The following is a 25,052-nucleotide window of genomic DNA, read 5'->3' as shown; positions in this document are numbered from 1 at the left end:
CGAATTAGAAATTGTATCAGACAAAGGCCAGACAAGAGACAAGAATGCACCCCTAAATGGTTTAAAGAAGGAGACGTTCATGAAGGAGCCACTTGTAAAGGAATGTGTGGGACAAAGAGAGCCAGGTACTCACAAGCTAATAAGAGCAGGAAGACACTGTCACCTCTGAGACTTAAAGGGCAATACGGAAAACTAGAATGACAAGCTGAGCACCCCTAATCGAAAAATCCAGAGTCTGAAGTGCTCCAAAAACTTAGAACTTGTAGAGCACTAACATAACTTTATAAATGGAAAAGTTCAGACCATGGAACGCATGAAATTATGAAAAAAATATTGTATGTAATTACCTTCAGGCTATTTGTGTAATGAGGATATGCAACACCAATGAAGTTTGTGTTTAGACTTGCATCCACCTCCAAGATAGCTCGTGTGTGTGTGTGTGTGTGTGTGTGTGTGTGCGCGCGCGCGCGCGTGCAAATATTCCTCCAAATTGAAATGTACATTATTCTTGGTCCTAAACACTAGGCCTAAAGGTTCCTAGCGTTAATCTATTAGGTGTAATGTAGACTTGGGCAGTGTTGAGGTTATAGCTAGGGAAGGACTCGGTTCTCCCTTAAAGCTATGGACCCAAAGGAGAGTGAGCACCAGGAAGAGACAGCATCCCGGCTCTGCCCTCCAGTCTCCTGCTGGGACCTCACTGTGGCCCTCAGAGATCATTCAGCCAGAGAGCTGGGGTGGTGCTGCCCTCAGGGATCAGCCTTCTGCCTCCAGGGAGAAGGGCTCCAAAGAAGAGTAACCCAGGAAATCATCAGTGAGCAAGCACACGCTGTGTCCCTGCTGCGAGGTCAGAGGCTGGGCACGGTCTGTCAGGGCTAAAGCATAGCAGGCAGTTGATAACATCAGCATCTGAGCAATTAAGTTGATAGCCCTCCGCCCTCTGCTTTCTGTCCAACACCCACACCAGACCAGGGCTGCCCAGCTAGGATGGGGTGTTGAGAGCAATCCAGATGCCCAGCTTCTCAGAAAAGCGGCTGAGAACCAGAGCCAGGGAATGGTGAAATCCATGCTTTGTTGGATGGCTGGGGCCATTCTGGGCTCAGATTCAAGCCTGGCTCCACCACCACGGAGAGTGATTTTTTTTTTTTTTATAAAGCCCGGGGAAGGGGGATGTACAGCCATGACCCTACCGACAGACGAGAAGCAAACAAGAGCGGGAGACCAAGAATGAAAACACCCAAGAAGGCACACGCTAATAAGGCCCCGATCTCATTACGCAAGCCGGCTCTCCAGTTCCAGCGTTAGGCAACACTAAATTACAGGCAGCCGCTCAAACCACAAAGGCTGATAACGTGCTCATTAGAAGGTCAGACCTCAGAGAGGGTTGGAGAGAGGGGAGCCAAAAAGCATCGGAGTGGCAAAGCATGGGGGAAGAGCATCCAGACCTTCAAATCCTCCCACCCCCTCCCCCGGGGACCCACCCGCAGGGGACAGTCCAGGCAGGAGGGAGAAGGAGAGGACCCTTTATAGAATTGCACATTCAGTGAGAAGAGCCACTTGGCGTTTTCTGTGTGGTCCCATTACGTGGATGGACAAATGGAAGCCCCAGAACCAAGGAGAGGAAGATGTGTCCAAAGACCCCTGGCTGAGCCAGTTTCAGCCCTCAAACTTCTGAAGTCTCTGTTCTGGTACCTCCCAAATAATTCAAATATTGTTTCTTTTGGGGTGCCTCTATTGGAGTTTGAACTCAGGGACCCTGGACCCTGTCCCTTAGTGTTGTGTCACTCAAGGCTAGCGCTCTACCCCTTGAGCCACACCTCCACTTCCTGCTTTTTCTTTTTCTTTCTTTCTTGGTGATCAGTTGGAGTGGAGGCTCATAGACTTTTCTATGGCTTATCGTGGCTTTGAACCCACGATCCTCATATTCTCAGCCTCCTGAGTAGCTGGGATCACAGGTGTGAGCCACCAGCATCTGGTGAAAGTGGCTGGGTTGTGGAGGCAGAGTAAGCAAGGAAGGCTTCCCCCGAAGTAGTGACTAAAGTAGACAGAGAAATGAGGAAGGGCAGCTCCCGTGGTTATGGGGACAATGGCTTCCTTCTTGGTCTTGACCTTGAGTAGCTCCACACCAGCTAAGGGGCAGCATAGGGGCTGGAAGAGGGAAAAGGGGAAAGACAGAGTCTTATGGTGTGGTAGTCTCCTCCCATCCATCAGGGCTGCGGTTCCCAGTCCTGCCTCTGTATCCCGGCCTGAAGTCAAATCCAGTCCTTGGATCTATACCTGCCCAGGTTCCAAACATGGCTCACCTTCAGAGGTGAAGCGGACCACCTGGGTCTGGTCCCAGTTCCGCCTTCCGCGGGCCGGTGACATCTTAATCATTGCATTCTCCACTCTTGACCCCTGCATCTGTAAAACAGTCATCATCCTGACTCCCTAGACATGGAGGAGGTACACAGAGTGGGCTTGGGCGCCTCCTTTTTGCACATGCTAGCTGCTCTTTCTGAAATGCTTCTCCAGAAAGCCTACCCTCCTCCTCTCCCTTCCTTTCCTCTCACCCATCCTGTCCTCAGGGAGATATGGCCAGTTCCTGCCATGTACAGCCTCTACTCGACACAATAACGTTTCTTCCCTTCAATCTTTTATTGCTTCCTCAAATGACTGAGCGATATGAATGACACTAGACATTTAATCTTACCTAGTGATGATGTAGCTGTCAATATAATAATAGACATGTCTAAGACCCACCGTTGTGGCATTGATTTTATTCAGGGCACCAGAGACCCAGTGGGCAGAACACTTTGCAGTGCTCTATTTGTCTCTGTCCGATGGTCACGTCTGTGTGTCCAGGAAATTGTGGGAGTGCCTGGCTGGGCCTTTACTCAGCAGTGATGGGTTCTGATTTCATACCGGTTATCTCCATCTCCCCTGCACTGAACCCTCCCTGCTGGTCAAGCTGAAAACTATTTCTCTGGATTGTAGCCAGTGCCTTTGCTGAAGGCATTCATGACAGGCGACTGTCCACATAAATAAGAATCCCACAACTGCTGAGCACCAGTTCTCTCACACCTGTAACCCAGCTACTCAGGACTCTGAGGATCATGGTTTGCAGCCAACTGAGCCAGGAAAGTTCATGAGACTCTTATCTCCAATTAAATATACAACCTCCCCTCCCCCCCCCCCAAAATGGAGATGGAGCTGTGACTCAAGTGGTAGAGCACTAGCCTTGAACACAAAAGGTCAGAGACAGCACCCAGGCCCTGAGTTCAAACCCCAGAACCAGCACAAAGGAAAGAAGGAAGGAAGGAAGGAAGGAGGGAGGGAGGCAGGCATTAAGGAAGGAAGGAAGGAGGCAGGAAGGAAGGAGGGAAGGAAGGAAGGAAGGAGGGAGGCAAGCATTAAGGAAGGAAGGAAGGAGGCAGGAAGGAAGGAAGGAAGGAAGGAAGGAAGGCAGGAAGGAAGGAAGGAAGTCCACAACCACAATTTTGCAAGGGGAACAGCTCTCTGGCAAGACCCAGGCGGCGAGGCAGGGACTTCGTGAGCGCACAGCATTGGTAGCCTCTGGCCCCTGGATGGGGCAGACTGGGAGTGTAGAAGCCAGCAGGCCCGCCGGGCAGGTCACCCAGAGCCGGGCTGGACAGGGACGGCCCATCCATCTGCATCCCGACACTGCAGGATCCCTGCGACTGGCAGAGGTGGAGCGTGGGAACGGGAAGAAAGCCGCACAAGAAAGAGACAGTGTGAGCCTGGAAGAAGTGCCAGGCTCTGCTTCCCTGCATCTCCAGCCAACGGCCCCGGCTGGCAGGTCTGCCAGCTGCCCTGGGAGAGGGGGCGCAGGGGTCCCCTGAAGAACAGTGCAGCTCCTGATCGCCCACATCACAGAATCTGGTTGAGAAAGACCCAGGGGGCCATTGGCTGACACCCCAGCAACCCCGCACACTTTCCCACATGCTCTGGCCATGCCCCAGCGTGGCTCCAGCCACTCACGGCCCACTGTAGGAGAAATTGTGCGACAGCCCTTGGAGTCCTGGCCTCTTCTCATTCAAAAATGATCATCTTTTACTAAAAGGTGACTGACTACCTCTCGGTGTCGGGTGACTCCATCCCCCTTTGAAAGGGACGCTCTTCTCACCTGGCACCACTAGTAGCAGGGGGGAAGAGGGGCTCAGAACCTGAGGGGTTTCCTACAACGCCATCCCTTCCACCAGCGTGGCATAACCAGGCTCTAGAAAAAGCACTGGCCTTGGAGAAAGGCAGGCCTACCCTTCTGATTTCCACCTGCCCGTCGTGTGACTTTGCCGAAATAACCTCGCTTACCTGACTCCTAGGTCTATCACCTGGAAAGCAGAGACCAGGCCTCTGCTGAGGGTCAAGACTAAGGCCTTGCGTGGGTGAGGCAAGCACTCTACCACTGAGCTACCTGCCCCGCTCCGTCCTAAACTCTGGGCCCTAAGCCCACAACTGGTTCATTTGCCTTCAATCTGTAGGTCTAGAATTGGGGCAGGAGTTGTCTGGGCAGATCTTGTGCTCCAGTGGCTCCCTGGGCCAGCAGCATGTGGCTTTCCTAGGCTGGGTTAGGAGGTCGAACCAAGCTCCATTCCAAGTCTGAGCCTGAGGCTCCCCTAGACTTTCTCTTTCTTAGGAGAGCGGAAGCGGTAGGTATCTTCAGGGTCAATGTCAAGGCTGCACAACATCACACCTAGTACATTCTGGCAGCCAATGACAAGCACGGCAAATCTAGTTTTAAGAAGACCCCATCTCCGGTTGGCAGGAATAGCAAAGAATCTTTACTCTGCCGAGGACCCCTGATCGGCAGTGGATCTCTGTTGAGTTGCAAAGGGACCGTTGTCTATTGCAGACACACGGTGTCCCAGGCGCCTGTGTTGAGGAGCTGTGGATTCATTAGTTCACATCCTCCCTTTCTCCCTGGACGACCAATGTAATAACTTCACTTTGTAGAGGTGCGTGTGAGTCTTGGAGACGTTCTGTGTCCTGCTGCACAATTTAGGTTTGAGACGCTGGGACCAGTAGAATCCCACTTTGTTGAAAGTTAATGCCTATACCGTTGGGTACAGTGGTACACACCTGTGATCCCAGCTACTCAGGAGGCTGAGATCAGGAGGACCACAGTTCAAGGCTAGCCTGGGATAAAAGGTCCATCAGTCCTCATCTCAACCAGTATAAAGTTGGACATGGTGGTTCTCACCTGTCATACCAACTATGCAGAAAGCAGAAATGGGAGGGTCACAGACCAGGTTGGCCCAGGCATCAGAAAACTAAAAAAGGCAAGAAGTCATTGCTTAGGTAGTAAATCACCTACCCAGCAAGTGTGAGGTCCTAAATTCAGTATAGTACTGTGAAGGAAGGCAGGGAAGGGGGAAGGGAAGGGGAGGGGAGGGGAGGGGAGGGGAGGGAAGGGAAGGGAAGGGAAGGGGGAGGAGAAGATATATTCTAACAGCTACACTATACCTCCTGCTTTTCCATACTGCCAGAGCAGATGTTGGGGCGTTGGTAGGTAACAGGGCCCTGAGGCTCTCTGGCTGGGTAGTGACTGTCCATGTCCATCAGTTATGAGCCAGGGGTCAGGGATCAGGGGTCAGGGGTCAGGGCTCCTGGAGGGGTTGTCACCATCTTAATGCTGCGGCCATAGCTCTGCAGTTGGGTGAGCCCAGCATTTGTTCACCACATGATGGTCTGGCACCTGTCCAGCTCCCCGGAGAGAGCCACACAGCCATCTTTTATTACCACCCTCGGTGCTACAGAGATAAAATGGTAGTGCGGTTTGCTTGGCTTCCTGACTGCATGGCTTCCTCCCCCTCCCCCTCCCCACCCCCCAACCTCAAGCATCAGAACAAGGCTGTGACCAAATCAGATCAAATTCATTCTCCCTGTGTTCCCTCTTCCCTGACACCCCCCGAGTCAGAAGCGTCAGGGTGATGGTGTCAGGTTGTGTGGCTCGGGCGCTGCGTGACCACATGCGTGGCCCTCCAAGCAGGGGTTGGAACCAGCTCATCATGAGGCTCCAGCTTGGAGCAGCCTCTGCACGTGTCCCGATGTGTGCAAAGCAATCAGCAGGGACAACTGGGAAGGCTTGGAGGACACAACTGGGAGGAAAGAGCTTTGGATGGTCTCTGACAACTCAGATCTGCATTCGCTGCTGTGGCCAGACCCGGCCAGCACCAGACTCCCCTGAGCCCTGGCTGCTGCCCTCCTCCTTTGTTCCTCTCTTCTCCAGGCTCCAGCTCCTCAGCCCCACGAGAATGAGGAACCTGGGTAGGCCAGGTGTTTTTTCCTTGATCATGTATTCCCTTTGAGGTCTAGGGACATTCACCAGACTTCTCAGGGCCTCGCTCCGTCATCTGTGAAACAGAATGGTGCTTAGGTAGATTCTTTGCTGAGAGTCTGCGGTTGGGAGGATTTCAGTCTGAGGCCGGCTGGTGTAGAAAAATCAGCAAGGTATTATCTCAGCAGAAGGCAGAGATAATATGTATATGGTTAGGGGACACCTAAAATAGGCGGATCAAGGTCTAATTGTGACCCTATCTTACGCATAATCATATTGTACTTATAAACGGACATGTTGCATTGAAATCCCTTTGTGCAACTACTTAAGGATAATTAATTTTAAAAAAGAATAGAAGAACTCAGAAATAATTAGGAGTCAGGGCAGGAGGCATGACTCAGTGAAAGAGTACTTGTCTATCAAGTGGGAGGCCCTGAGTTCAAACCAGTTCAAACCCCAGTACCAATCCCCAAAAACTTATAGGTACAGTTTAGGCAGTCATAAAAACTGGCATAGATATGTGTCAAGTATGTGGCCAGTTGAGGATTTTATATACCGCTCTTCTGAGCCCTCCCTAAGGGATTAATGCCTTTAATTCTCTGAACAATCTTATCAGACGCAGAAGTTGAGGCACAGAGAGGTTAACTAACTTGCCCAAGATCACACAGCTGCTGGGATGGTGACGCTGGGATTTGAATCAGGGCTCTTGGCTCATACTTGAAGCTCAGGACATAGAAGTAAAGTGAATAAATACCAACAGCAGTGACCGCTGCGGCCACCAGGAGCCAGTGTTGCCAAGGAAGGAGGGAACTCCACCAGTCAACCAGGTGGTTCTCAAACTGGGTTCTTCAGAGGGATGGCCTGGTCTCAGTGAAATTAGTGCTGAGTGAGCTGAGTCCAGGCTCTTTCTAAACCGTCCATACCACCTCCATCTTGTTTCACATATCAGAATTCCATGTGCAAGATGGGTCTTGAAAAGAGCTCTGTGGCCAGGCAAGGCTTTTAAAAGCAAGCGGCCTAGCCTGTTTGTCATGAAAAGAGACAGGCCACAGAGAGCGCAAGCCGGTTAAGCAAAGACACACAGCAAATGAGTTGGAGAGTCAGTGCCAGCCCAGAGCTTCATTCTTGATTCCCAGAGGTGTGGCTGTTGGCTAAACTTTCTACAAGTCCTGGTGGTGGTTTGGTTTTCTTGTTTTCCCCACAAGTGGCAATCCAGAGCATGTATTTTGCTCCCATTTCCCAGAGCTCTGCGTTTCAATATGCCATCTCCTCGACTCTACACCCACTGTCCAGGTCTGTGACTGACCTCAGCCTCTGTGACCCTGGCAGGCAGAGCTGGACGCCAGCTACACGATCGGGAGCCTCCTGCAGCTCCTGCGTGCGACTCGGAGCCGAGTGCTAACGCAGAGGCAAGGCCGACAGGTTCGTGATGTTCAAGGAACACACTGGAGAAATGTTAAACCAACAGTGTTTGGAAACTCAGGCCAGCGGCCAGGGAGAGCCTGCCAAGTTCCCGCTTAGGGGGGGCAAGCGTGCTCTGAGTGGAATTAGAGTGTCTTTCAAAAAAAAAAACAAAGAACTGGATGAAGACATTGTTTATTCCACCATGAAGCACGAAGATAAAACATGCATAATGGATCTGGGGGTCTTTCCGCAGACACCCTGCCATCATAAAGAATGATAGCCAGGCACTAACCGAGCTTGCTCTGGGCTAGGATGCGTTGCAGCGATCTTCTCCTGAGCAAAAGCATACTGCACAGATGGCCAAGCCAGGAATCAGAGAGGGGAAGACACTCGTTCAAGATCACACAGCTAATGGGTATGAAGAAGAAACAGAATTTAACCAAGTTTCTCTGACTCTCAACTTCTCACTCTTGTGACTAGGGTGAGGTTCAGTGGTGACGATCCTGTAGTTTAGGATCACGAGTTTAAGTGACTCCAGTGTTAACATTGGGTGTATATATATATATATATATATATATATATATATATATATATATATTATACACACACGTATACGTATACACATATATAGGTATATGTATATATATGTATATGTATGTATACGTATATATTATATATGTATATGTATGTATCTGTATATATTATATATGTGTATGTATATATATATGGAGGCCTCAGGGGACTCTTAAGTTGGGCTAGGCAGAATTCTAGGCACAGAGATAAAAGTCTCTAAACCTACTGATTAATGTGGGTTGTTAGGGCCATTTCCATGGTAACAGAAACCTAGGAGGCTTAAATTGTGGAGGATTGGTCAGAAAGGCTGGACATTTCCCAGGCAAGACCGGCCAAATTGTTTGCCTTGGCGTGAGCGGCCCCAGCACAGTGTGCTACATAGCGACCTGTTCATTCCTCATTCCTTCAGCGGGTATTCAGGAAGCCTTTTTCTGGCCTAGGCAGCATGAGAAACTCAGGAGGTGCTGGTTATTCGTGGGAGAGGCGTAGTGAGGGCCCATAGCAAAGCCCCTGACTACAGAAGCACACTGGGTTCCTGTTCCGTTTCTGTTTTACGCTGCTCCTCTTGAAGCTTGAGAACTCAGCCGCAAAAGGTCAAGGGTAGAGACTGGACAGCCTTCCCTGCAAAGGGCCACCGGCAGCTGTTCTCAGTTTCACCCGTATTGTGTTCGGCTCACATGGATCAGGCCATGGTTCTTGACCTGCCGCTGTGGACAGGAAGCACACATGCACCGCACAGTGTATTTGTGAGGCGGTGGCGCTTTGTCCCAAACAACTACCGATGAACAGATAGTGGGCCCTGTATGGCCTGGCTACAGACACGGCGCCTTGCCTGAGTTCTCATCCCAGCCCCTCCCCTTGCTGGCTAGGCTGACTCTAGGCAAATAACAACAGTATAACAGTCAATGATGTCAGTGCAGCCATCTATGGTAAATAATGGATGAGCTCATTTACGTATTGACAGCGAAGAAAACAAATGCACGGGGCCAGCCAGGCCACAAGCATAGTTTGCTTCTTCGGCACCGGTGGCTCACGTCTATAATCCTAGCTCAGGAAGCTGAGGTCTGAGGATTGCAGTTCAGAGCCAGCTGGGGCAATAAAGCCCATGCAAGTCTCTAACTCCAATTAACTACCGAAAAAGCCAGAAGGAGAGCTGTGGCTCAAGTGGTAGAGCGCTAGCCTTGAGCACAAAATCTGAAGGTCAGCACTAAGGAGTTCAAGCCCCAGGACCAACACACACACACACACGCACACACACACACACACACACACACTCACTCACTCACTCACTCACTCACTCTGCCCTGGAAATATTATCCCAACTACTAAACATGTCAGTCAGTTTTCCAGCACTCTGACATGTACCTGAGAAAAATCCGTGTAAGGGAGGGAAGATTGATTTCAGCTCACAGACCCAGAGGTAAGGTAGAACATCCTGAGAGTGTAGTAAGAGTAAAGCTGCTCACCTACTGGCATCTAGGAAGCAGAGAGAGAGACAGGAAGGGTAAAGACAGATCCTTCAGACATTCCCCTTCTTTCTCTAGTTGGGCCCACCATCCTTAATTCCACCACCTTTTCAAGGTGGACCATTTGAGAAGAGTGAATCCATTTGATCTTGTGCAGTTTTGGGGGGGAGACAATCACTGCTTTAATTTCATTGTTCATTATAGATCTGTTTAGATGGTTTGTATCCTCCTGGATCAATCCTGATAGGCAATATGCATCTAGAAATTTCTCTATTCTAAATTTTCCAGTTTGTTGGAATATATTTTTGAAGTATTCTCTAATAATCTATTGGATTTCATTTGTATTTAGTATGGTGTTCCCTTACTCATTTCTAATTTTAATGATTTAGATCTGTTCCCTCTTTCCTTTGGTTAGCATGAAAAAAAAAAAAAAGATGGTAAATCTTTTCAAAGAACCAGTCTTTGGGTTTGCTGATTTTATATTGTTTTCTTTGTTTTATATTGTTTCTCTGAGTCTCTGTTTTCTTGATTTCTGTCATGGTTTTTGCTATTCCTATCTACTGTTTTTGGCTTATGATTATCTTTGTAAGAATTTGGGGTACATTGCTTGATATTTTTTTTTTTTTTTTTTTTTTTTTGGTCCAGTCGTGGGGCCTGAACTCTGGGCCTGGGCGCTGTCCCTCAGCTCTTCAGCTCAAGGCTAGCACTCTACCACTTGAGCCACAGCGCCACTTCCGGCTTTTTTTTCCCTGCTTATGTGGTGCTGAGGAATCGAACCCAGGGCCTCATGCATGCAAGGCAAGCGCTCTACACTGAGCCACCTTCCCAGCCCTTGCTTGATATTTTTATTTGCATCTCTCATTTTTTTAATGAAGGCACTCATAGCTATATAAACTTTGTTCCTAGCATTCCATTAGCTGTATTCTTAGCATTCCTTTTGTTTATTTCATATAGTTTCTGTTTCTTATTTTTTTAATTTCTGCCTTTTATTTCTTTAGTGACCCACTAATCATTCCAGAGTGAATTTTTCAGCCTTCATGTGTTTGGAAATTTTCTCTAGTTTCTCTAGTTGTTAATTTGTAGTTTTATTCCATTGGATCTGATAAAAGAGAGGAGATGATTTTAATTTTCTTGTATTTAAATTTTACCTTATACCTTAAGATATGACCTATTTTGGAGAAAGTTCTACGAGCTGATGAGAAAAGTGGGTGGAAACTCGTAGATGTCTGTTGTATCCATTTGATCTGTAGTGATGTTTAATTCTGAAGCTTTGTTGTTGATTTCTTTGGAGGGGAGCAACCGGCTGATGTATGTATAGTTGAGAGCAGAGTATTAAAATTACCCATGTGATGGGATCCATTTTTAATTTTATTTTTTTAATTTAATTTTTTTGGGGGGTCCAGTTGTGGGGCCTGAACTCTGGGCCTGGGCACTGTCCCTCAGCTCTTCAGCTCAAGGCTAGCGCTCTACCACTTGAGCCACAGCGCCACTTCTGGCTTTTTTCTTTTTGCTTATGTGGTGCTGAGGAATCGAACCTAGGGCCTTATGCATGCAAGGCAAGCGCTCTACCACTGAGCCACCTTCCCAGCCCCGGGATCCATTTTTGTCTTTATATCTACTACTGTTTTACTTTGTGAAATTGTTGCATTGATGTTCAGTGCGTATAAATTACAGTTGTCATCTCCCTCTGCTAGATTGTTACCTTTATCCGTATGAATGGACCTTATTTTTCTCTCCTGACTGATTTTTGGGTTGAAGTTTGCTTTGACATCTATGAGTAAAGATATTCCTATCTACTTTTGGGCTTCATTCACTTGGAAAAGTCTTTTTCCATCCTTTCATTTTAAGTCTATGTTTATCTTTGCCCATGAGGTGTATTCCTTGTAGGAAATAAATGGTGGGATCCTGTTGTTTAATCTGCTCTGACAGTCTCTTAACTGGAGAACTGAGACCATTAACATTCAGAATTATTATTGGAAGGTATGGTATGTACGAACTCCTGCCATTTCAGTAGCTTTCCAGTGCCCAGTTCTTCCTTACTTCTCATTTGCTTATCTACATATCTGTGAAATTTATTCTGTCCCATATTTTTCTGGTTGTGTTTATATTTCACTTCTAGGTGTAGAATGATTTAAGTTTCTTCCACAGAGGTGATTCCATGGTCATAAATTGCTTTTTCATTCATTATATCAGAACTTTTCATTCGTCATTCAATTTTTTTAAAGTAGTTTTGCTGGGTATTTTAATCTAGGTTGGCAGTTATTTTTTTCAAGGCTTAAAATACATCATTGTATGTCCTCCTCAATTTTGAAGTTTCTGTTGAGATACCTGTCACTATTCTGATGTGTGTGCTTTTATAGGTAAATTGTAACCTCCTCTCTTACAAATTCCAACATTCTTTCCTTGTTCTAGATGCTCCATGTTTTAATTATAATATGACCTTTGAAGATTATTTTCTGTTTTGTTTTGTTTTTAACTGTCAGTCTTAAAAGCCTCCTATAAACAAGATGACAATCTCTTCCTCAGGATCTTGGAAATTTTCAGACAGTGTTTTATTGACTATAATTTCTTTGCCTTTAGCTTGTCAGTCTTCTCCTTCTGTGCTCATTATTACTAGCTTTGGCTTTTTAATAGTGTCCCAGAGGTGTTAAATGTTATGCTCATTCTTCTTTAGTTCTCTCCCCTCTAATTTTACCTGCATGTTCTACCTTGTCTTTAAGACCTGGTATATGGTCTTCCTTATGATCCAGCCTATTGTAGAAACTTTAAACTGAGTTGTTTTTTTTTTTTACTTTGGTGTACTGAATTTGGGGTTGCAGGTTTCAGTTTGACTTCTTTCAGAATCCTCTATCTTTACTGAATTATTCTTTCATATCCTTCATCATCTTCTTTACTTCACTTAGCTTTATATTTGAGATTTTTTGGGATTCATTCAGGCATTTATTTATGTCCGCTGTAATTTCATCGATCATTCTGAGAAGGGATGAGCTAGTGGTGCCAGAACTGCGGCTACCCAGATCCTTTACCACATGGGAGCGTGTTCCACAGGTATGTGAGGCACAGCCCAGTGGTTAGTGTAGAGGGGAAAAAAAAGACTGTTGTTGGGCATCGGTGGCTCATGCCTGTAATCCTAGCTACTCAGGAGGCTGAGATCTGAGGATCACAGTTCAAAGCCAGCCCAGGCAGGAAAGTCCGTGAGACTTTTATCTCCAATAAACAACCAGAAATCCAGAAGTGGCGCTGTGGCTCAAGTGGTAGAGCGCTGATCTTGAGCTGAAGAGCACAGGGACAGCGCCCAGGCCCAGAGTTCAAGACCCATGACCGACAAAAAAAAAAAAAAAAACTGTCCCATTATTGGAACAGGGTAGATAAAAAGCTGCGCAAACACCATGCCCCCAGTGCTGGAGTTCAGCTGGTAGTGTGTATACCAAGGTAGAATAACAATTATGAAACAAACAAACTCGGTGGCCTAAATGAAGCCTATGACTCACTCAAGAGTTCAGTGGGGCATTCAGCAGATGGCCTGTTTGCTAAATTTGTCACTTCGGAGCCTAGCCAGGCGCCTTCTATCTCAGGGTTCCATCAAGCCCTCTGCTGATTGCCCAAGTCTCTTAGCCAAGGAAAGAAGGGAGAAAGAGGACTGCTTGGAAAGATTTGGAAGGCTTGTGGCTTATGACCTGAAGATCTCAGCCCTTCTGACAAATCCACCCCTACCCGCAAGCTCCAGTATTGCTTCAAGGAAGAGGAAATGGACCCAGTGACGTTGCCAGAACTTGATGGTTCATGATATATCTAGCTTCCTGTACCACACAGAAGTGGAAGTTTTGAATATTTAAGACAAAGATGACCTTTCATATAGTCAAAGCTTACCTATACACCATGCTTATGCCAAACTTATCCACTCATTTATTCTTCAAGACAGTTTCTGTGAACTAGATATAATTATTATACCAATTACATGTGGGCCAGGCCTGAAAGACCCATACAGCAGAGCACCAGCATTATACACATCCAGTGGACCAAAATTCAGTCATGTGACTACACTCAGCCACAAGGGCTGTTGGGAAATGTAGTCTGTCTGGCTACCCAGGCCAAAAAGGAATTAAGTTTAAACAAGTCCCTAGTCATTGCCATGTTTGAATGCTTTTTTTTTTTTTTTAGTTACCCATATTTAAGTGGAGGAAATAAGGTCTGTTTATGTCAGGGATGTGCCAAAGATCAAGAGAAATAATGGCTGTTCCAGAGCTCCTAAGTAGTAAACACAGGTGAATGGAGACTTATTAGCTTCTCCACCTCGTGAATGCCTGGCCCAGGGCCAAGGACATAGTAGGTGCAAAACAAACCATTGTGAGTTGCTGGCCTTCCCACCATCCTCCTGAATGCATGCTCTGCCCCCGCCAGCCAGCTTTCAGTTCACACACACATCTTTTTGACAACTCACCCATTGCAATCAGTCATTGGCGCTGGCCCCTGCCAGCCGTGAGCTGGAACACAGGAAGGGTTTTATCTGCAGCTGAGACATCCTGAAAGGATGAGGCTCCCTTCATGGGTTGTTGGAAAGCTGCCCATGGTACCGCACATTCTTTTCAGCCTAGAAGCCGATAGTCACCATGAGCTCATTGGGGGTTTCCGAAGCCAGGCATGGAGGCCTCGGTTGATGTGTGGCGCTTGTGGCTTATGACCTGAAGACCTCAGTCCCTCTGTCTAACCCACCCCTTCTCCAAGCCCCAGTATTGTGCCAAGGAAAAGGAAAAGGTCCCAGAGAGGTTGCCAGGACTTGATGGTTAAGGATACATCTAGCTTCCCATACAACACAGAAGTGGAAGGTGGGCATATTTAAGACAAAATTGCTTAACAGTTTATTCCCTTCACATAGTAGCAGCTTACCTGTATGTGATGTTTATTGTGTACCCAAACGTACTGACTAATTTATTCTTCAGGACAATTCTGCAAGCTAGATATAGTTATATTATACCAGTTTTGTAGAGCAGAAAATTGGGACATAAAGCATACCCTGATTTACAGGACAGACACCATGGAGTACTCTGAGTTTACCACCATCCCCACCGTTCCCAAATATCTCCCAGACACGGGGTCTGAGTGTCAACCATCATATGTGAACTTAAAAAGCAGTAGAGAGGGTATTGGTTAAGATAATAGACACCAAATCCAGAATACTGCAGTCTTAAGTCTTGGGACTTCTGTGTTCTAAGTGTGTAAAAGAGAAAAGTTACTAATGGCTCTGAATCCCAGTTTCTTCTTCTACAAAGTACTCAAGCCACTGACTTTCCTTGTCACCGCATGCTGTGTTTAATCCAGGGGATGGCTTCTCAGTATCTGGTTTTTGGAGCATATTTAGATGAGCACTGCTTCTCAAGGGAAGTGATAATCACCCTGAGACAGACGCCAATGTAGGTGCGAAAACTGGGCCTGAGAAAGTTCCAGTAACTTTCCCACAGTCAGCACCACCACCAGATTTCCAGCCAGAACCTAGGCCCAGAAACCCACCCACTATCCCCAGCCTTCTTTTATTTGTATGGTTTACGAAGGCCTCTTTCCCCGGATATGAAATGCCTAGGTACACCACACATTCAGGAGAGTGATCTGAGCCTTCATTTTCTCATCTGAAAAATAGGCGAATTAAAAAAATAAATAGACATCTCTTTTTCTCAAGGTTGTGCCGATTGGATTGAAGAAGGTATTTTAAACTGTCTTTCTCAGGAGGCTCCGGGACCTCCTGGGATCTTAGCTGGAATACCCACAGAGCAGATCTCACACAGGTACCCTTGGCACAGCCAGCTCACAACAGCTCTCCCGGTCCCTGTCATGCTTAGGAGCCCTGGTTGCTCGTGTCCTCCTTGGTGCAAGAAGCCTGGGTTAGGAGACTGCCAGGATTGGGTTCACCACCCTCTTGGAAATGGCCTGTGTCCTTGCGGCTTTCCCCAGCATGCTGGAGTCGATGGGCAGCACGCATCTTGCTTTTAACAGTTTATTCCCAGAACCAAGCCCTAGGTTCACAGACAATGAAGGTGCCATGGGAGCAGCCGCCCTGTAGGATACAGCATGGAAGGTTTCTCAGAGCAGAGGTGGAGGCTCTGGCTCCCTCCTGAATCCCATCTCTCTCTGATTGAGGCTGTGCAGTTCCCCAGGCCTCACAGAGGTTTCCTAGCCCCGCGCAGGCCATCGGCTGCCTACTGCGCAGCCTTGGTGTCCTCAGCGCAGGCGCTTTGAGGCAGGAGCCTGTTCTTCCCTCCCTCCTTCCCTCCCTCCCTTGGATGGCTTCAGTTCTAGCTAGCATGGCTGACTAAGTTCAGAATATGATCCATTGGAGTAAAAAGGCGGTTTGGCCTCTGGGTTTCCAAGAGCAGCATCTGGAGCCAGTCTTGGGGAGTTGGGGGCCTGGCAGTGCCTCTTTCCAGCTGTGAGCCCTTTGGCCAGTTACTGAAATATCATTGGCCTTGGTTTTCCCCATCTGTAAAATGGAAACTGACTTCAGAGGGTCGCTCTGAGGATTACGGGATGAAGTTTGGTAAAGCAGTTAGGATAAGATATGGTGGAGGGTTAAAGTGTAATTTCAAAAGTATTTGCTCAATAAAACAATGGTTTGGGTAAGGCAGGATTTGGCTGGTCGTTAGGAAAGGAGCAGAAAGAAGGGAAGGGTTGTGGTGAACTGGGTTGTGAGAACTTGGGTCACCAAAGCTAAGGAAGGTGGCTGGGTCTGGGAGGGGGAAGAGGATTTACTTTAAGGCAAGAAATAATCATCACAGTCTCACCTAGCACCTACTAAAAGCCAGGCACTGTGCTCCGTGCCTGACATGCATCTGTTCAGAATGTTTGAATTCCCAGCAAGGCCAAGAATCACTCATTGAGGAAGAGCAGTGTTATCGAGGAAGTAGTACAACTGAGACTTGAACCCAGATCTCACTGGCTATACAGCTCTCTTTCCAATACTTAGTCATGCCAGGAATGTAGCATTTCTGTCACACGCGGAAATGCATTTGTCAGCATCCACGTATTCTTTGCTCTTTCCATGCTGGAGGCCAGTCATGCTTCCCCAGTAAGCATTCGACATCCAACCTGCTGGCATTCCTCAGCTTCACTGTTGAGCCTCAAAGATGACTTGCAACCAGGCACTGGTGGCTCACACTTGTAATCCCAGCCATGCAGAAGGCTGAGATCTAAGGATCATGGTTTGAAGCCAGCCCAGGTAGGAAAGTCTGTGAGACTAATTAACTAGCAAAAAGCTGGAAGTGGAGCTATGACTCAAGTGATAGAGTATCAGACTTGAGTGAATAAAAAACTAAAGGACAGCACCCAGGCCCTGAGTTCAAGTCCTAGTACTGGTACACACACACACACACACACACACACACACACACACACACACACACACACACACACACACACACACACACACACACACACACACACACACACACACACACACACACACACACACACACACACACACACACACTCCTTTCCACCCCCTCCACACCTCCGTGCATTCAATGCCTTTTTCTTCTTTAGCAATTCTGTGATGAAACTCAGAGTCTCATATGTGTCATTCTCTCATGGAGCTACAGCCCCAGTTCTCAACAAACATTTTCTAGGGCTGCCTTTGTGCTAAATACATTTAGTGGATGTTTCTGCTACCTCAGTCAACCAAACCAGCATTCTCTCTGTCATCAGAGCCTTGCTTATAGCCTGATAGATGAGGAACATATATTAAATAATCAAGTGTGCCACCTTAGAATCTAAGTAAATGTGAGTTAATTGTCTGGGATGGGCGGACTGTGTACGCCCAGTTCTTTATGTCCTCGGAGTTTAAAAAATTAAAAAAAAAAATTCTAGTTGGGCACTGCTGGCTCATACCTGTAATCTTAGCTATTCTGGAAGGCTGAGATCCAGGAAGATCATGATTTGAAATCAGCCTGGGTGAGACTCCAAGAAACCAGCAAAAAGCCAGGCTGGAAGCCTTACTTAGTAGTAGAGTACCAGCAGTAAATAAGCAAGCCAAGCCTTGTGTGAGGCCCTGAGTTTAAACCCCGGTGTCATCAAAACAAAAATGTATCCAGGTTGTGTGCCAGGCATTAAATTCGAAAACCAGAGACAAAGAAAGAATATAACGAATTTTTGCCCTCATGTAAGAACTGCTCTGTAGAAAAAAAAACAAAAAAACAAAACAAAACAAAAATAACACAAAACTGTTTCCATCAAAGTAAACTCTCCTCTAAAAACTTTTAGCAAGAAAAACGTTAGAAAAGCTCTCAAAGATACGGTTATACAAGTATTCCCTCTAGGATACCTTGTGATTTTTTAAAAAAATTAATGCCTACCACATCGGAATTAGTAGTTAATTAAAAGGTTCAAATGCTTATATTTGGCATATAAAGATCCCTGGAAGTACTTAATTGGGGGGCAAGGTTACAAAATGCCATGCTTGTATAGTTTTAGTTTATTTAAAAAATATGCATTTGCTGGGTGCCAGTGTCTCACAGTTGTAATCCTAGCTAGATAGGAGACTGAAATCTGAGGATCCCCATTTGAAGTTAGCCTGGGAAAGAAAGTCTATGAGAGACTCCAATCTCCAATTAACCATCAAAAAGCTAGAAGTGGAGCTGTGGCTCAGACAGTAGAGTACTAGCCTGGAGCAAAAGGCTCAAGAGCAGTACCTAAGCCTGGAGTTCAAGCCCCAGGACTGAACACAAACACACAAAAATACACTTACATGTATATTGACACATTGACAATATGACAAGAATTACACTGAAATAGAAGCATTGTCTTTAAACCTTAGGCCTTGTATCCTTTCCTCTTTCTGTTTATATTTTGCTATTCTGATTGATTTTTTTTAAGTACATGGTGCATTTATTAAAAGAAAAGAAATCCTTATAAAGTGTTTCTTTTGGGGGAGTCTGAGAAGCTAGTTGGAGACTGCCACTGCCTCCCCTCCCCTTCCAGAGGTTCAAGGCCCTGATGGAGCAAGGGTGTTTAGGACAGAGCCACAGAGCGGCCGGCAATGGTGTGTAGGCAGAGTTGGGGCAAGAGGAGCTGTGAGGAGAGGCGTGTGCTAATTTTAGCATCTCTGGTGCAGAGTTGTTCCAGGATTCCTCTGACACCCCTCGCACGTGCTCACCCACCCACCCAGGGGACTGCAGGGCAGACTCCGACACTCAGGCTTCAGATTGTAGTGAAAGTGCTGGAGATCTCAGCTGCTTTAAATAGAGGTGTGGGGCACCCTCTTGAATGCCAGGTCTCTCAGACTTGAGGCCCTGAAGTACCCATCCTCGCTGGAAAGCCAGCTTTCCTCCAGCTTCAGTGTCTGTGAGGCAGAACTCAACAGCCCCTAATGTGCAATGCCACCTGCCCAGTGTGTCTCCCGTTGCCCATCCTGGACGAGGCCCTTGCATTCCTGCTCCATCCCTCTGTCATTTTACCTCTTTTGCTTCCTCTTCCTTCTCTCAAAGATTTAGATATGCTTCTTTAAAAAGGTGTTTTGTATATGGCTTTCCAAACATCATAAAACATGTATCAGCAAGTGTCCTCAAAGACAATAATAACAGCTGGGCACTGGTGGCTCATATCTATAATCCTAGCTATTCAGGAGGCTGAGATCTGACGATCCTCATTCAAAGCCAATCTGGGCAGGAAAGTCCATGAGTCTCTTATCTTCAATCAACCACCCAAATGCCAGAATTTGAGCTGTGGCTCAAGTGGTAGAGTGCCAGCCTTGAGTGAAAATGCTAGGCAATAGCACCAGGCCCTGAGTTCAAGCCCCAGTATTAACACACACACACACACACACACACACACACACACACACACACACACACACACACACACACAAAGATAGCAAAAAAGTTATCTTTTAATTTGTGTATACTAAATACCAATCATACTATGTCCATATTACTTTCTAAAAATAACCCTATGGGTGGCAATATCTTGAGAGTTAAAAGATACTTTACAAACAAAGATAGCAAAAATCCACAGCCAAACTATGAATCCATAATTCATAGTCAAAGAAGCTGTGGAATGATACCAAATGCCACTCACCATCAGGAAAAGGAAATGGAAAACTCCAAAGAAACAGCAAACTATAAAAGTTTGACAGCCACACTTTGGTAGAGGAGGTAGAGTTCTGTAACGTTCACAGAGCAGTGGGAATTTGAAATGGGACACATTTTCTTTGGGAAATGATCTGGCAGGTTTTTTTTTAAGTTAAATATGTATGAACTGTAGTATCTCAATTCTCCTACTGCATTGTTGCTCGAAAGAAGTGAAGCAAAGTGACTTGAAAGGTGACTTTGCATGTCACCTTTTCCAGCCGTCCCAATCAAAGAATATGGAATTCGGATGGGGATGGGAGGGGAAATGGACTACACACACTGGGAGCAAATGCAATGAATGCTCTCCAGAGATCACAGGAGGCAACTACTGAGTCACAGATTGCTACAAACACTCGTTGGCCTCTAGTACAACATGTTTGTTTTCTTTTGCAGAGGATCAGTGGACTGGGAAGGTGTGGCCTGGTCTTCCATAAGATTGTAGTCAAGCTGCCATGTGGGGCTGTGCTCTCAGATGGAAATGTGGCTGGCAAGGGGACCACACGGCCAAGTTCTTTCAAGTTGTTGTTGACAGAATTCATTTCCATGTGGCTGCAAAACTAAGGGCCTTGGCTTCTTGCAGCCTGTCAGCTAGAGGGTTCCCTTATCTACTCATGGAAGTCTCCCTTAGCCCCTAGAGGCCACCCTCAGATTCTAGTAACCACGCCTGGCTCCTAAAGTTCCCTGTACACAGTGTTTTGCTATCTGGCCTTTCCATGAGTCTTCCCACCAAGTGGCAGGTCTGCTTCTTCAGAGAGCCAAGGAGAAAGACAGAGTTTCAGAAGGTAACGTGGGAGAATGACTGCTGGGAGGCTGGGGTCATCGATCTGACTGCCTTTGAGACCATCTTCACTGCACACAGCTGTATAATGAAAGACAGTCCACAGAGAAAAAGAAGCTAGACCCGAGAGAATAGGCAAAACCAACCTATAGTCACCGGAGCATCACTGGCTGCCCAGGGCTGAGGGACTGGAGGGGAAGGAAAGGCGTGACTATAGAGGACCACAAGACAACTTTTGGGGTGTTGAAATTGTATCTTGATTGGCCTGATGGTTCAGTCCATATGTGCGTTTGGCCAAAGCTCATCAAACTATGTGTTTTAAATGGGTACATTTCATTTTATGCTAATTATGCTTCTGGAATATATTCTGTGTGTGTGTGTGTGTGTGTGTGTGTGTGTGTGTGTGTGTGTGTGTGTGTGTGTGTGTGTGTGTGTGTGTGTGTGTGTGTGTGTGTGTGTGTGTGTGTGTGTGTGTGTGTGTGTGTTGGCACTGGGGCTTGAATTCAGGGAGTGCACACTGACCTTTAGCTTTTTCATTCAAGGCTGGTGCTATACTACTTGCACCACACTTCTATTTGGGGCTTTGAAAAATTATTGTTATTGGGGCTGGGAAGGTGGCTCAGTGGTAGAGCACTTGCCTTGCATGCATGAGGCCCTGGGTTCGATTCCTCAGCACCACATAAGCAAAAAGAAAAAAACTGGAAGTGGCGCTGTGGCTCAAGTGGTAGAGCGCTAGCCTTGAGCTGAAGAGCTGAGGGACAGCGCCCAGGCCCAAAGTTCAGGCCCCATGACCAGACCCCTCCAAAAATTATTGTTATTATAAAGGTGATGTACAGAGAGGCTACAGTTATGTAAGTCAGGTAAAGAGTACATTTCTTTTTGGACAATGTCACCCCTTCCCTCACACTCTCTCATTGTTTTTCTCTCATCCCCACCCACAAGTTATTTAGTTCATTTTCCACATAGAGTCTACTGAGTGCCAGTGCTGAATTTGTTCACCTTTCACTCTGGGCCTTTTGCTGGGTAATTGGAGATACATGTCCCATGGATTTCCCTACCAGAGCTGGCTTTGAACTGAGACCCTCAGATCTCAGCCTTTTGAGTAGCTAGGATTACAGGCGTGAGCCACCAGTGCCCAGCCAGAGTACATGTTTTAAGTGGCCCTATGAATTATAAATTCTTATCCTCATTCTACCGGTGAGTGAACTGAAGTTCAGCGCATGCCCATAACCACCTAGCTCTAAACGCGTTCTGGCCCATGTAGCCTACGTCTTTTACTTTATGTGTGTGATGTCTAATCTTCCACCACCCTGCTGTTCCCACAGGGAGGAAGATGAAGGCCTTGAAAGCCAAGAAAGTTGTTGAGGCCTCACAGAAATGACTGAGAGTCTCAAGCATCTGTTTTCCAATTTTATCGTAAAGGGCTGCCAGACCCCATGAAAGAAAGCCTTTTCACAGATTTTAGAGATATCGATGCATTTTAAATGTGTTCATATGTGCCATTGTTAGTATGCTTACAATATTGCTCTCTTAAGATGCATATTCCTGTGAACCAGTTCTTTAAAAGGACAGCATCTTCATTGTCCATGAAAAGAGAAGGAAAGGCTTCAGAAGGTACTGTATACTGTTGGCTGCCTGCCTTCTTTGTGACTTGCCAAGCCCTGAGTTTACTTAGCTGGTCGGCGGCCATATGCTTCTAGGAAATGCAAATGTCTTCTCTTCATTTGGGCTGGTTGTGGTCATTCTGATCCCACCGAGAAAGGGAGCATGATGTACTTCCGGCCAGGGAAGCCCAGAGGGCTTGCTGGGGAGATCCAGGAAAGCTCTCCAGCCTCCTAAAGGTGACCCAAGGAAGGGACTCTCATGGGGAAGTGTGAAGGTTCCACCCAGAAAGCCAGGAGGGGACATGGAGACAAAGTCCCATCACCCTAGAACAGGTCAGGCCAGCAGTACTTAAGTCCATGAGGGGACACCGGGTCTCGAACTGATGACAGCTGATGCATTTCCTTTACTGATTTAGTCAGCCAAAAATCATGTTCTTTCTAGAAGGTAGAAGCAGATACTGACAAAAGTAGTTTTTTGTTTTTTAGGCGTTTTTTGGCAGCCAACTGATGGTATATAACCTTCTTCAGATCATTCGCATACATGCCATTCTGTTAAAACTGTGGTGCTGAGCAATTGAATTGTATATTGTGTGAATGTTAAGGTGAGTTTTAGTCTTAAAAAGTGTTTGTTAGTAGCTAAGTATTTGTCCATGTGGATATGACTATATACATATATATAGTCACATATGCACAGTTATGACTGTAACTATATACATACATACATGTGTGTGTGTGTGTGTATAAACTCTGCTGAGACACCCTTTAAGAAACATCTCCACTTGTACTGATGTAAAATCACTTCCAGGATGTGCTGCTCCATAGAAAACCAAGCGTCAGAGAGTACACCGAGGACTTTTGAATTCACAACCTTGAAAAAGCATGTGGAGTTCCCTGCCAGGACAGTTGTGGTACCCAGGGAGGGACGGCGAGGATGGATGTGAAACCCTGAATAGATTTTCAGTGTGGATTGGCTCACTGAGGACCCTGAGCAGTGGCGCGACAAAGGGCATCTGTGTGTCAGCCTCGCGCGTCAGCTTCGCAGTACTCTACACCAGAGCTTAAGGTAGCTAACCTCATCAAGAGAAGAGGTTTATTTGCCCCCTGGTGTAGGAGGCTGACCTAGCACAGGCTTGGTTAAGAGCCTCATGGCGAATGGCAGAGCATGTTCCAATGGAAGCATCTTGCCACAAACAAAGAAGCCAGAGAGAGCTGAGTGGGTTCAGGCTCTGGCTCTAGTTTATTTTATAATAACTTCTGGCAAGAAGTACCCAAGGGGAAGAGGGGGGGACATGATATCACCTCCATCTTTTGCAAGGGCACACTTCCATTGACTCAAGTGCCGCCTACTGGACCCCACCTCTTAAAGTCTCTACCACCTCCCCGTGTCATGACACCCAGGGACTGAGTCTTGAACACAGACCTCTGGGGATACTCAGTACATTCAAATCCATTGTAGGGACGCTGTGACCCCTGCTGGCAGGCCCACAGTATGGAAACAGCTGTCCACTTTTAGAGGCCAGGCATGGAGGATCAAGTGATCACACAATCCTTTACATATGAACTGCCTCTTTGAAGATGCCAAAGTAATTATCTACAAAAGGGGGGGACTGTGGATCATATACTAGACCCTCTGGCAAGTTTCACAAATAAATGCTACTTACCTGTAGACTCAACATCTGGTTAACATAACGAGCCCTCAGCTCGGGTTGGTGGTGTGCCAGACTTCTGCCTTCAACACTTTATCTGGATTGACTCATTCCATCCTTGTCAAAACACCACAGGCCTATGTTATTGTCACCATCCAATTAGCTTTTTCCAGATGGGTGGACAGAGGCACTGAACCGTTAACCAGTGTTCCAGGGATTGTATGCTGTGGTAGAAGCAGGGCCTGAGCCCCAAGTGGATGCTTAGATGTCCACGAACCAGCTCGTAGGATTGTTAGGATTCAAGTCAGCTCCTACATGTTTAGCCAGTCCTCGCCTTATTAGTGGTCCTCAAAGGGTAGGGCTTGTAGTAGAAGGGGCTACTTTTAAACACGTAGAAGTGTTTTTGCAGGTTTAGGCAGACCTGGTTTTATGTGGTCCCTTATCTACTGACGTATTCTTGGCTGGCCTGAGTCTGGGAAGTCCTACCCTACCAGGGAAGGAACAGATTCATATCCAGCTGAACCTGAGGGCAGCTTACCTAAAGATTGTAGCTACATATGTATGTAATAGTCACTGGATTTCTTTGTGGTCCAGCGTCAGCTTCTGACTACCACTCTGAACGCTGCAGGAAATGTCCCTGTGGTCAAACAATGATAATGGATAAGGGGTTAGGTTGGCTCAAGATTTCAGTGGCTGTGTGTTTATATATACCAGAACAGCTGAATGATTCCTTTTCCCCACTTACCTACTCCCTATGACAGGGACCTCGACCTCATTCCTTCCTCAAAGCCTTCCAGAGAAATCCGCATCAAGGTCATCACCATTCACCTGGTAGCACCTCAGTTTGTTTAGTTTTGTTTTTACAAAAAGCACCTAACAGCGCTCAGCTCTGTGTATTTTATGATTACCTGAGAAGCTTCTAAAACTCCTAACCCAGGCAGCCACTTCCTGCTCATTAGGGTCCTATGTCATTTAATGAAGGTGACATGTCCTGAGATGGTCATTAGGTGATTTGTCATAGAGTGGCCGTATACAAACCTGCACGGTCCAGGCCAGTCACTCAGCGTGACCTGGTGATATAATCGCGAGATGAGATGGCTTCAAACATGAGATATAGAAGGCTGCTGTCAGCACAACATCGGCAATATATCATTTTAATATGTGGAAGGTCATGGTGGCTCACGCCTGTAATCCT

At 46.6% G+C, this 25,052-nt stretch overlaps 1 protein-coding gene across 1 annotated transcript in view; it reads left to right on the top strand.

Moving 5' to 3' along the window:
* Positions 1 to 25,052, top strand: part of Syn3 (synapsin III) — a 364,727-nt gene that overhangs the window by 59,924 nt on the left and 279,751 nt on the right. The window lies entirely within an intron of this gene.

Source organism: Dipodomys spectabilis, unplaced genomic scaffold (genome assembly GCF_019054845.1).
Source record: "Dipodomys spectabilis isolate Male_0828 unplaced genomic scaffold, ASM1905484v1 ptg000163l, whole genome shotgun sequence".
Lineage (NCBI taxonomy): Eukaryota > Metazoa > Chordata > Mammalia > Rodentia > Heteromyidae > Dipodomys > Dipodomys spectabilis.
This window is presented reverse-complemented; position numbering and strand designations above follow the sequence as displayed.